This window comes from Ornithorhynchus anatinus, chromosome 14 (assembly GCF_004115215.2).
Source record: "Ornithorhynchus anatinus isolate Pmale09 chromosome 14, mOrnAna1.pri.v4, whole genome shotgun sequence".
Classification (NCBI taxonomy): Eukaryota; Metazoa; Chordata; class Mammalia; order Monotremata; family Ornithorhynchidae; genus Ornithorhynchus; species Ornithorhynchus anatinus.
This window is the reverse complement of record NC_041741.1, coordinates 38,183,070-38,193,771: the sequence shown is the minus strand read 5'-3', so window position 1 is coordinate 38,193,771 and position 10,702 is coordinate 38,183,070.

The following is a 10,702-nucleotide window of genomic DNA, read 5'->3' as shown; positions in this document are numbered from 1 at the left end:
CCACCCACAATAAGCCTTCCAGTTGCGGAAGCTGCCATTTCCGCTGCAGCCATAAACCTGCCCCTGTCGGAAGCTACCTGCAAGAGCGATGGGATGAAGCAGGCTCTCCCACCACGGGAGAGCTCTCTTGTCTCATCCAAGGCAGCCCCGTGGCTAGGCCTGGGCCTCTTTCTCTTGGTGCCTCACCTGCCTCTGCAAGGTCTCACAGTTGCCACTGTGGGATCCAAACAGAGATGAGATGGGGGAAGAGAGGCTTGTATGGCCAGGCAGGAGGATGGAAAACCAAGACTGCAGTCTCCCTAGATCCCTGGGGGAGTCGTGCCTCTGCTAAGGCGCTCCAGAGCGGGATGGAGGGGAGATGGAGGGCCCTGGGATGGAATGTGTCTGTGTCACCGCAGCCCCAGAGTGGGGTCAGAGAGAGGAGGTGAAGGAAGGCTCCATGAAAGGTCATATCTGTTTCACTGTTGCCATCTCTGAGGGACAGAGAGGAAGCAGAGGAGAATTCTGGGGTGGGAGTCGTACCCGTGATGTCGTTGCCACTGCCCCAGAGGAAGACAGAGTGGAGGTAGAGGGGCATTCCAAGAGGGGCTCTGTGTCAGTGAAGGAGGACAGAGAGGATGCTGAGGGAGCGGTAGAAGTCAGCTTTACTGGAACATCCCACCCTCCCTCTTTCCCCATTCCACCCCCTCTTCACTAGGCTGATGACTTACAAAGTGTAATCCACTTAGAAAATGGATGAGGCCACAAGAGACTGCGGCAGTTTATCCGATTCTGGGGGAGGACTTCGCCAAATAACAGGGTCATTGTTCAAAATTATGGTGATCCTTTGGGGAATCGATCAGTCCTGGATCAACCCTGCCATGTATACAGGGATCAAGACTGTGTTGATGTTAATTGAAACATGCTTTTTCTGTCATTTTGATGTACTTACCAAACTTTTGCATGTACACTTCACTATTTTAACATCACTTTTTAATGTCTTTAGTTTTTTCATTAAAAAACAAATTTCCATATCATCAAACTTTGGGATGACTGCTAAAATGAAATGGCTAATGTCCATGTGCAGAGTTGCACAAAATGAGAATTTGTTCCCCAATTCTTTGAAACCTTTGCTTAAAAGAGTATGAGTAGCAATATTTTAGCTTTTAGCTACAGTTTAAATTTTCACAAAGTCTTGGATGGCAAATACAGAAATTAGCTAGTTACCATATTTATTGAGGGCTTACTATGTGCTGAGCATTCTGTCAAGTGCTGGAATGAATGAAACCTATGCAATTCAGACAGGGTCCCTACCCCATAAAGGAACTATACACTAAGTATGAGAGGATAATCAAAGAGAAAAGAGAGATGAACTCTAGGCAACAAATTTCAGGCCGTGGGAACATTTGAGATAATAGAATCAATAATTGAATAATAGAAGTCAATATTTATTGAATGTTTACCCTTGTGCAGTTCACTGTACTAAGCACGTAGACAGGAAGAAAAACAGATAAACGGTCTTTGGAAAAGCAGGCCTGAGGCTCCTCCCAGCTCAGGCCAAACAAAGTCTTTGGTCCAAGGAACGCAGCTTCTCTACTGTGATTTGCATATTTATTAATATTATTATCATTCTTAATGTATTTGACAAGCACTTTCTCTGTCAAACACTATTCTAAGCATTGGGGTGGATGCAAGTTATGGGGCTCATAGGAGGGACAACAGGTATTGATTCCCCATTTTACAGTTGAGGAAACTGAGGCACAGAGAAGTTAAGTGATTAGCAGCAGACAACCAGCACGTAAGTGGCAAAGTCAGGATTAGAACCCAGGTCCTCTGACTTCCAGCCCCATGTTCTTTCCACCAAGACACAGTGTTTCTCTCTCAAGGCTTTTGCTAATCCAGGACTCATGGCACTACCAAAATGGCTGAAAGCAAAGAAAGACAACTGGGACCTGGTGTTTAACAGGGCTCATTGCCTCTGGCTTCCAAATTTCCTTAGATCCTGGGGGCATGGACCGGTTCTCAGTGCCACCATTTGCAAAAATATGATAATCATTTGAGATCACAATAATGCTAAAATGACGGATAAACTCTAAGGCTCTCTTTATCACAGTAATGAGAAACATAAAGGAAAGACTATTTTTGAACAAAGACTCCCAAATAATGCTTGCACTTTTTGTAATTCTATACGCTGAACTTCCGAAAAGGGCACTCATTTTTATCTGAATGAAAATTAGTGAATGATTTGGACATTAAATGTTCCTGTGACCTGAAATTTACTACTGTGCCTTGGGAAAAGAACAGTGTGGAAAGACTCGTCTCTCTCATTCAATCAGCATATTTAGTCAGTCACCAAGTCCTGTTAATTCTACTACCTTCACAACATTTCTTTAAAATGGTATTTGCTAAATGCTTACTCTGTGCCAGGCACATTACTGAGCACTGGGGTAGATACAAGTTAATCAGGTTGGGCCCAGTCCATTCCCATATGGGGCTCACAGTCTTAATCCCCATTTTACAGATGAGGTAACTGAGGCAGAGAGGAGTTAAGTGCCTTGCCCAAGGTCACACAGCAGACAAGTGGCAGAGTTGGGATTAAAGCCCAGATACTCCGACTAACAGGCTCCATGTTCTTTCCATTGAGCTACACTACTTCTCTAATATCTGCTACTTCCACTCCATCCCAAACTGCCATCTTGATGGTCCAAGCATTTGGTATATCCCTTTTCAACTACTCCAATTGACCTCCCCTCCGACCTTTCTCCTTTCAGCCTTTTCTCTCTCCAGTCCAAGCTTCACTCTGCTGCCTGGTTCATTTTTCAAAAAATTCATTCTGCCTGTACCTTCCCACTCCTCGAAAGCTTCCAATGGTTGCACATCCCTCTGTCCAACGAGCAGAAACTCCTCCTCGTTGGTTTTAAGGCACTCAACCAGCTCTCTCCCTCCTCCCTAACCTCACTTTTCTGCCGCTACATCCCAGCCTGCATACTTCACACCTCTAATACCAACCCAATTACTGTGCCTTACAGTGCCTCGACCCCTTGCTCATACCTTTTTTATGGTATTTGCTAAGCGCTTACTATGTGTCACACACTGTTCTTAGTACTGGGGTAGGTACAAGTTAATTAGGTCAGACACAGTCCCCATCCCACATGGGGCTCACAGTTTAAGTAGCAGGGAGAACAGTAGGAAGCACTCCCTCCTGCCTGGAACTCCCTCTCCCTTCATATCTGGGAGACTATCACTTTCCCCATCTTCAAAGCCCAACTAAAATCACATCTCCTCCAGGAAGCCTTCTCTGACTAACCCCTCATCTTCCCTCCCTATTCACCCTCTCTTCTGAACTGCCTATGTACTTAACTGGCACACTCCCAAGCACTTTGATACTCACCCCACTCCCACCTTCAGCACACTTACTTAAATATCCTATACTCTGTCGCTTCCTCTATATGTAATTTATTTGTCTGTCCCCCTCCTACTAGAGTGTAAGCTCCTTTGTTGGGCTTTTGGGCAGGGATCGTCTCTACTAACTTTATTGTACTCTCCCAAGTGCTTAGAACAGTGTTTTGCATAAAGTAAGCCCTCAGTGAATACCGTTTTTTGTCATGTGCATTTCATCAGATCTGAGCAAATAGGATCCAATGATCTTTCATAAAATCCCCTGTGAAATTATAATTGTATTAAATACAACTTTTACATGAATCATACTCCTTTTTCAATATTTTCATGAATTTTATATGCTTCAGAAGTACTCAATCTGGGTAGATGCCAAATACCCAAACCTCAAGAAAAATATGTGTCTAACAGAAACATTTCAAGAGATCCATAACTTCAAAATACAAAACTTATGCTTCTCAGTGACAATTAGAGCTACACTCTCCAGTTGCAACATTCTTCTGTTTACTTAATAAAACGAAGAGCACACTTGCCAAGTTTCTATTCAAATTAATGTGAAGGTTGTATTCTGAACTGTTTCTAAATTTCTCCCCCAACTTGAAATTATGTAGTATTAAAAGAACTTCCGTATTTTACATTTGAAATCTAAAACTGCTTCTCCATATCAATCACAAAGACCTTTTGTTTGCTCCAGGTTGGGAATTCTTATTGTTTTACATAATGTTAACACATCTCTGGTATAGAGCTATGCTTGAAAGTGGATCATCTCACCTGACTATTGAGAATCACAGCGTATTACTTCGAATATCAATAATAGGATATGCCGTTTACAGGCTGTCCTTGGATTTAGTGCACCAATTGGTTCCTAAAAATTACATCTTAAATTTAAACGTCGAAAGCCAGACCTAAGTTTCTCCTGCTATAAATACCATGCCATAACCACTATTATAAAGAGGGGACTGATTCATGAACAAAGGTCAGACAATCTATTTCTACCAGAACTGTGTCTGGTCAATTAATTAATTTATATTAAGTTAGAGAAGTTGAAGAGAGGGTGGCTGACTTTCACTTCACTGGAAATAAAATGGATTTTGGGATCCTCCCAAGTCGCTCAGCCTGAAAATCAGGTAATTTCCTTCCCTACCCGACCCCCGCAGCCTTTTCTCACTCCTCCTACCTTACCCCATTTAGTTAATATTGGAAAGAGGAAAGGAGTTGAATTTAGGTCCCTTCCTAGAGCAATAGTCTAAAACAGTTCCAAGAGGGCAACACTTGAAATACTTTCAGGGCCACTATAGACAATCAGAGGTGAAATTCAACGGATTAGTTCAATGTAGGCAGCACAAAGAAGAAAAGTTCGAGCATCACTGTCAGGGAAGATCTACAATAGATCCAATTACTTCTGTGACTGGCCAGGTAACCAAGCAAGCTCCAAACCTACGGGTCTGCCGAAGGTTGCTTTTGCCACATGAGGAGATAATCAAGAAGCAAGAACCCTCACCCCTGAATCCAGAGCAGAAGGCTCCCAGCTCCAACCTCCCTAGTTCTCTGCCTCTACCAGTGTTCTACAACCCTGTGGGAGCATGAACTGGGGAATGAGGACAGGAGCCTGAAGCTAGGGATTTCCAGATTCTTCCCTCACCTCATCCCAAGCCTTAACCACCCTTGACTCATTCCTTCCCCTCCAGGGCAGGAAGCATGGATTCAGGGAAGAGAATAGGACCCTGCAAGATCTGGATTCCCAGGGTGGAGGGAGGGTTTTAGAGACCCACCGTCCAGGAGCCTCGGAGAAGTTAGGTAGTTTGGTTCATCTCCCAGTCTCCAGGGCTCTCTCAACCTTTTCCTCTCAAATGGGTCAGGGATTGAGGGAAAATACCTGACCCGTGTCTGTTATATTCTTCTGTTATACTCCCCCAAGCGCTTAGTACAGTGCCCTGCACACAGTAAGTGCTCAATAAATAGGGCTGATTGATTGATGGACCTCATACCTGCCCCAGAACCCTAGTCCCCAAGACTCCAACCACATACCTCCCTACCCCAGTTCCATTCCCTCAAATATAATGAAACCGACTGGCATTGTTATGAGAAGTATATTTGCTGGTTTGAAAGCCATTAAAAATGTTAAGGAGCCTGATAATACATAGAGAGAGAGAGAGAGAGAAACCTTAAACCAAAAGGTAGATTAGGGGATCAACTAATCCCTCTTTTAAGTGGTATGTTTAGTGTCAAAACCAGCCTGAAACAGTAAAGAGTAAGGTCTGAAATGCTTTTTGCAATCAGACTGCATGCAAATAACGACTCTCAAAACCAATACCGTACTGTGTCCTTGGACCCTAACTTTGACTTTACTTGGGTATACGTGGTAGTCCCTGAACGCGAGACACAAGAGTAACCACTGCAAAACCTAACCAAAGATTTGTTTTGATGAGCGTTAACAAAGACAACGGCACCCCCTTCTGGCTTTTCTCCAATATGGCCTCTCCCTTTGAAACCTAGTAGTAATAATAGTTTCCGTATTTGTTAAGCACTCTCTATGTGCCAAACACTGTTCTAAGCACTGAAGCAGATACAAGGTAATCAGTTTGTCCCACATGAGGCTCACAATCTTAATCTCCATTTTGCAGATGAGGTAACCACTCACCTTACCCTATTGGTTGAGTGAACCCTAGATGAGATTTAATAAGCTTCCCCATCCTGCACACAGTAAGTGTTCAATAAATAGGGCTGATTGATTGATGGACCTCATACCTGCCCCAGAACCCTAGTCCCCAAGACTCTAACCACATACCTCCCTACCCCAGTTCCATTCCCTCAAATATAATGAAACTGACTGGCATTGCTATGAGAAGTATATGAACACTACTAACAGAGGAGTGTTGCTGGGACAGCAGTAGCGCAGTAGTTTAGTAAAGAAGAACATGTATTCCCAAATGTAATATGGCTTTCTTTAAACAGTAGGGCACCCAGTGGACAGACATACTCTTTATTGTAAATCAAATAGAGAGCAGTGCAGGTAACAGTGATTACACACTCCTTGCATTACACTAAGATTTCCAGCCACTGGCATCAAGGCCTCCCACCAGCTGACTCTGTTTTCTTCTCTTGCTGCACCTTGTCTTTCATCCTATGTGCCTCTAAAACTAGCTGTCTAACTGATCCTATCCTCAACAGTTCTTATACGAAAACGAGGGCTAGTGCTCCATTTGGTGGGTTCTTAATAGTGTGACACATTTGCCATCCCGGCAAAACCAGGTGGTAGTGGTTGGCTTCCGCCAGTGGGGCTTGCTGGCCCTATCCTGTCTCCCTTTGCCTTTAAGGATCTCAGGCAGAAGGGCTGTTGTCTGGATAATTTTCTTGAAATGTCCTTCGGCTTCTGTTTTTCCACTTAAAAACCTCCAATGGCTATTCCCTCCCTCCCGTGTCAAGCAGAAACATTCCTTACGATTGTTTTTAAGATTCTCTGCCAGCTCTTCCGTTTTATATATTGGCTCTGATTAGTTCTCACCTTATACTCAGTTGCTCCTCCCAGCTCACCTTCTAATGGTAACCTCCCAGGCAATTCTCCTACCTCTGACCCCTTGCTCAGGCTTTTCCTCCACTTTGGAATTCCCTCCGACTATAGCTCTCTCCATCTTCAAAGTCCTCCTAAATTCCCATCTATTCCAGAAAGCCATCATTTCCTGATTAGTTCCAAACACTCTAATCTGCATCAACCCAGCTGCCACTCTTCACGTTTATATTTTATAATCATCCTTGTGGATAAAGCAAAGGCAGCAGAGGAGCTAGGTTCTAATTCCTGCTCCACCACTTACCTGGTTGACCTTTGGCAAGCTACTTAACTTCTCTGTGCCTGTTTCCTCAAATGCAAGGTGGAGATTTAATTTCTCTTCACCTACCTGTTTAGGCTCTGAGCCTCATGTGGGACAGGGACTGCATTTAGTCTGATTAATTTTTATCTACCACAGCACTGAGAACAGGTCTTGACACATAATAAGCATTAAACAAATATCATTAAAAATTTAAATGAACACACAATTGTGTTTATCCAACTACTAATTGATAATTCCTGTTCTTTCTACTGTTGCCACTATTTGTAAATAAGTTAGCTGGCTCCCACCTTGGATCTAAGATATTTGAAGACAGGAAATTTGGTTAGTTCAGTTTTAATGTCTGCCTTCCTGTCTAGACTGTTAGCTCCTTGTGGGCAAGGGTCATGTCATTCAACTCTGTTATACTGTACCCTCCCAAGTGTTTAGTAGAGCTCTCTGCACACAGTAAGCATTCGATAAATACCATTGATTGATTCTGTTGTACTCTCCCAGGTGCTTAGTACAGTGGTCTGCACATAGTAGATACCATTGCCTATATGAATAAAATTGATTGAATAATTTAGCAAATGCTCACTCTACAAGAGGCCTTCCCTAACTAAGCCCTCATTTCTTCCTCTGCCACTCCTTACTGTGTTGCCCTTGAACCAGGATTTGTACCCTTTGGTCAACCCTCACTCAGTCCCATAACACTTCTGAACATATCTGTAGTTTAATTATTTATATTAATGTTTGTCTCCCCCTTGTGTGCTGGAAACATGACTACCAAGTCTGTTATACTGTACTCTCCCGAGTACTTAATAATAATGTTGGTATTTGTTAAGCGCTTACTATATGCAGAGCACTGTTCTAAGCGCTGGGGTAGACACAGGCTAATCAGATTGCCCCACGTGAGGCTCACAGTCTTCATCCCCATTTTACAGATGAGGGACCTGAGGCCCAGAGAAGTGAAGTGACTTGCCCACAGTCACACAGCTGACAAGTGGCAGAGCCGGGATTCAAACCCATGACCTCTGACTCCCAAGCCCGGGCTCTTTCCACTGAGCCACAGTGCTCTGCACACAATAAAACTGGATATGATTGATTCTATCCAAATTGATCTAAATCTTCCTGACATAGACATGGTCTTAATATCCTTGGTTTTCACGGGGGCAAATGTTGACAACAATAATGATGGTATTGATTAAGCGCTTACTCTGTGCTAAGCACTGTTCAAAGAGGCAGGACCATTGTAAGGTCAACTCAGGTGGGGGGAGCAGGATGCCATTATATCATTCCAAGATAAAAACACATAGTTTACATATATTTTAGAACATAATTATAGTACATGAAGTGCTTGAAAGTTAATTTTGGTAAACGGTCAAAAAGCTGGAGCTTCTTCTTCAGCTAGAAGACAAAAACGGCAAAGTCAAACTAAGTCTTTGGATTAAAGGCATGGGGTTTGATCTTCACAATTCCTCAGAAAGCAGACGTCTCTCTTTTACTGTACTTCCTGATAGAGTGGAGCATAGCCGTATATTCATTCGTTTATTCATTCAATCGTATTTATTGAGCCCTTACTGTGTATAGAGCACTGTACTAAGCGCTTGGAAAGTACAACTCAGCAGTAAAGAGAGACAGAGATAGAGAAGCAGCATGGCTCAGTGGAAAGAACATAGGCTTAGGAGTCAGAGGTTATGGGTTTCAATCCCTACTCTGCCACCTGTCAGCTGTGTGACTTTGGGCAAGTCACTTCACTTCTCTGGGCCTCAGTTACTTCATCTGTAAAATGTGGATTAAGACTGTGAGCCTCACGTGGGACAACCTGATTACCCTGCATCTACTCCAGGGCTTAGAACAGTGCTTGGCACATGGTAAGCACTTAATAATAATAATAACAATGTTGGTATTTGTTAAGAGCTTACTATGTGCAGAGCACTGTTCTAAGCGCTGGGGTAGACACAGGGGAATCAGGTTGTCCCACGTGGGGCTCACAATCTTAATCCCCATTTTACAGATGAGGTAACTGAGGCACAGAGAAGTTAAGTGACTTGCCCACAGTCACACAGCTTACAAGTGGCTGAGCCGGGATTCGAACCCATGACCTCTGACTCCAAAGCCCGTGCTCCTTCCACTGATCCACGCTGCTTCTCTAACACCAACATTATTATTATTAATCCCTGCCCACAACGGGTTTACAGTCTAGAAGGGGAGAATATAGGGAGGCAGCGAGGCCTTAGGCAAGGCTACAGGTCTGGGATTCAGAAGGACCTGCAGTGTGGCTTAGTGGAAAGAGCCCGGGGTCAAGGGTTCTAATCCCGGGTCCGCCACTTCTCAGCTGTGTGACTTTGGGCAAGTCACTTAACTTCTCTGTGCCTCAGTTCCCTCCTCTGTAAAACTGGGATGAAGACTGTGAGCCCCACGTGGGACACCCTGATGACCTTGTAACCTCCCCAGCGCTTCGAACAATGCTTGGCACATAGTAAGCGCTTAACAAATACCAATATTATTATTGTTTCTCCGCCGATTGTCTGATGTGTGTGACCTTGGGTAAGTCACTCCCCTGGCCTTCAGTTCCCTCCTCTGTAAAAGGGGGGTCAAGACGGTGAGGACCGTGTGGGGGACAGGACTGGGACCAAATTCATTCATTCATTCAATCGTATTTATTGAGCGCTTACTATGTGCAGAGCACTGTACTGAGCGTCTGGAATGGCCAATTCAGCAACAGATAGAGATCATCCCTGCTCATTGATGGCCTCACAGTCTAATCAGGGGAGACAGACGGACAAAAACAATAGCCATAAGTAGAATCAAGGGGATGTACATCTCATTAACAAAACAAATAGGATAATCTATTTACTAAGCAAATCGATTAGCTTCTATCCAGCCCTGTGCTTAGTAGGGTGTCTGCTCTAGCGTATAGGCTTTAAAAACTACCCAAAATAAGAGAGCATCGTCCATGGGGAAGCAGCGTGGCTCAGTGGAAGGAGCCCGGGCTTGGGAGTCACAGGTCATGGGTTCAAATTTCCGCTCTGCCACTTGTCAGCTGGGGGACTGTGGGCAAGTCACTTCACTGTCTTTTCCCCCCATTTCCTTCTGCTCCTCCCCCTCTCCCTTCCCATCCCCTCAGCACTGTACTCGTCTGCTCAACTGTATATATTTTCATTACCCTATTTATTTTGTTAATGAATTGTACATCGCCTCGATGCTATTTAGTTGCCATAGTTTTTACGAGATGTTCTTCCCCTCCACTCTATTTATTGCCATTGTTCTTGCCTGTCCGTCTCCCCCGATTAGACTGTAAGCCCGTCAAACGGCAGACACTGTCTCTATCTGTTGCCGACTTGTTCATTCCAAGCGCTTAGTCCAGAGCTCTGCACATAGTAAGCGCTCAATAAATACTATTGCACTTCACTGGGCCTCAGTGACCTCCTCTGTCAAATAGGGATGAAGACTGGGAGCCAGAAGCAGCGTGGCTCAGTGGAAAGAGCACGGGCTTTGGAGTCAGGGCTCATGAGTTC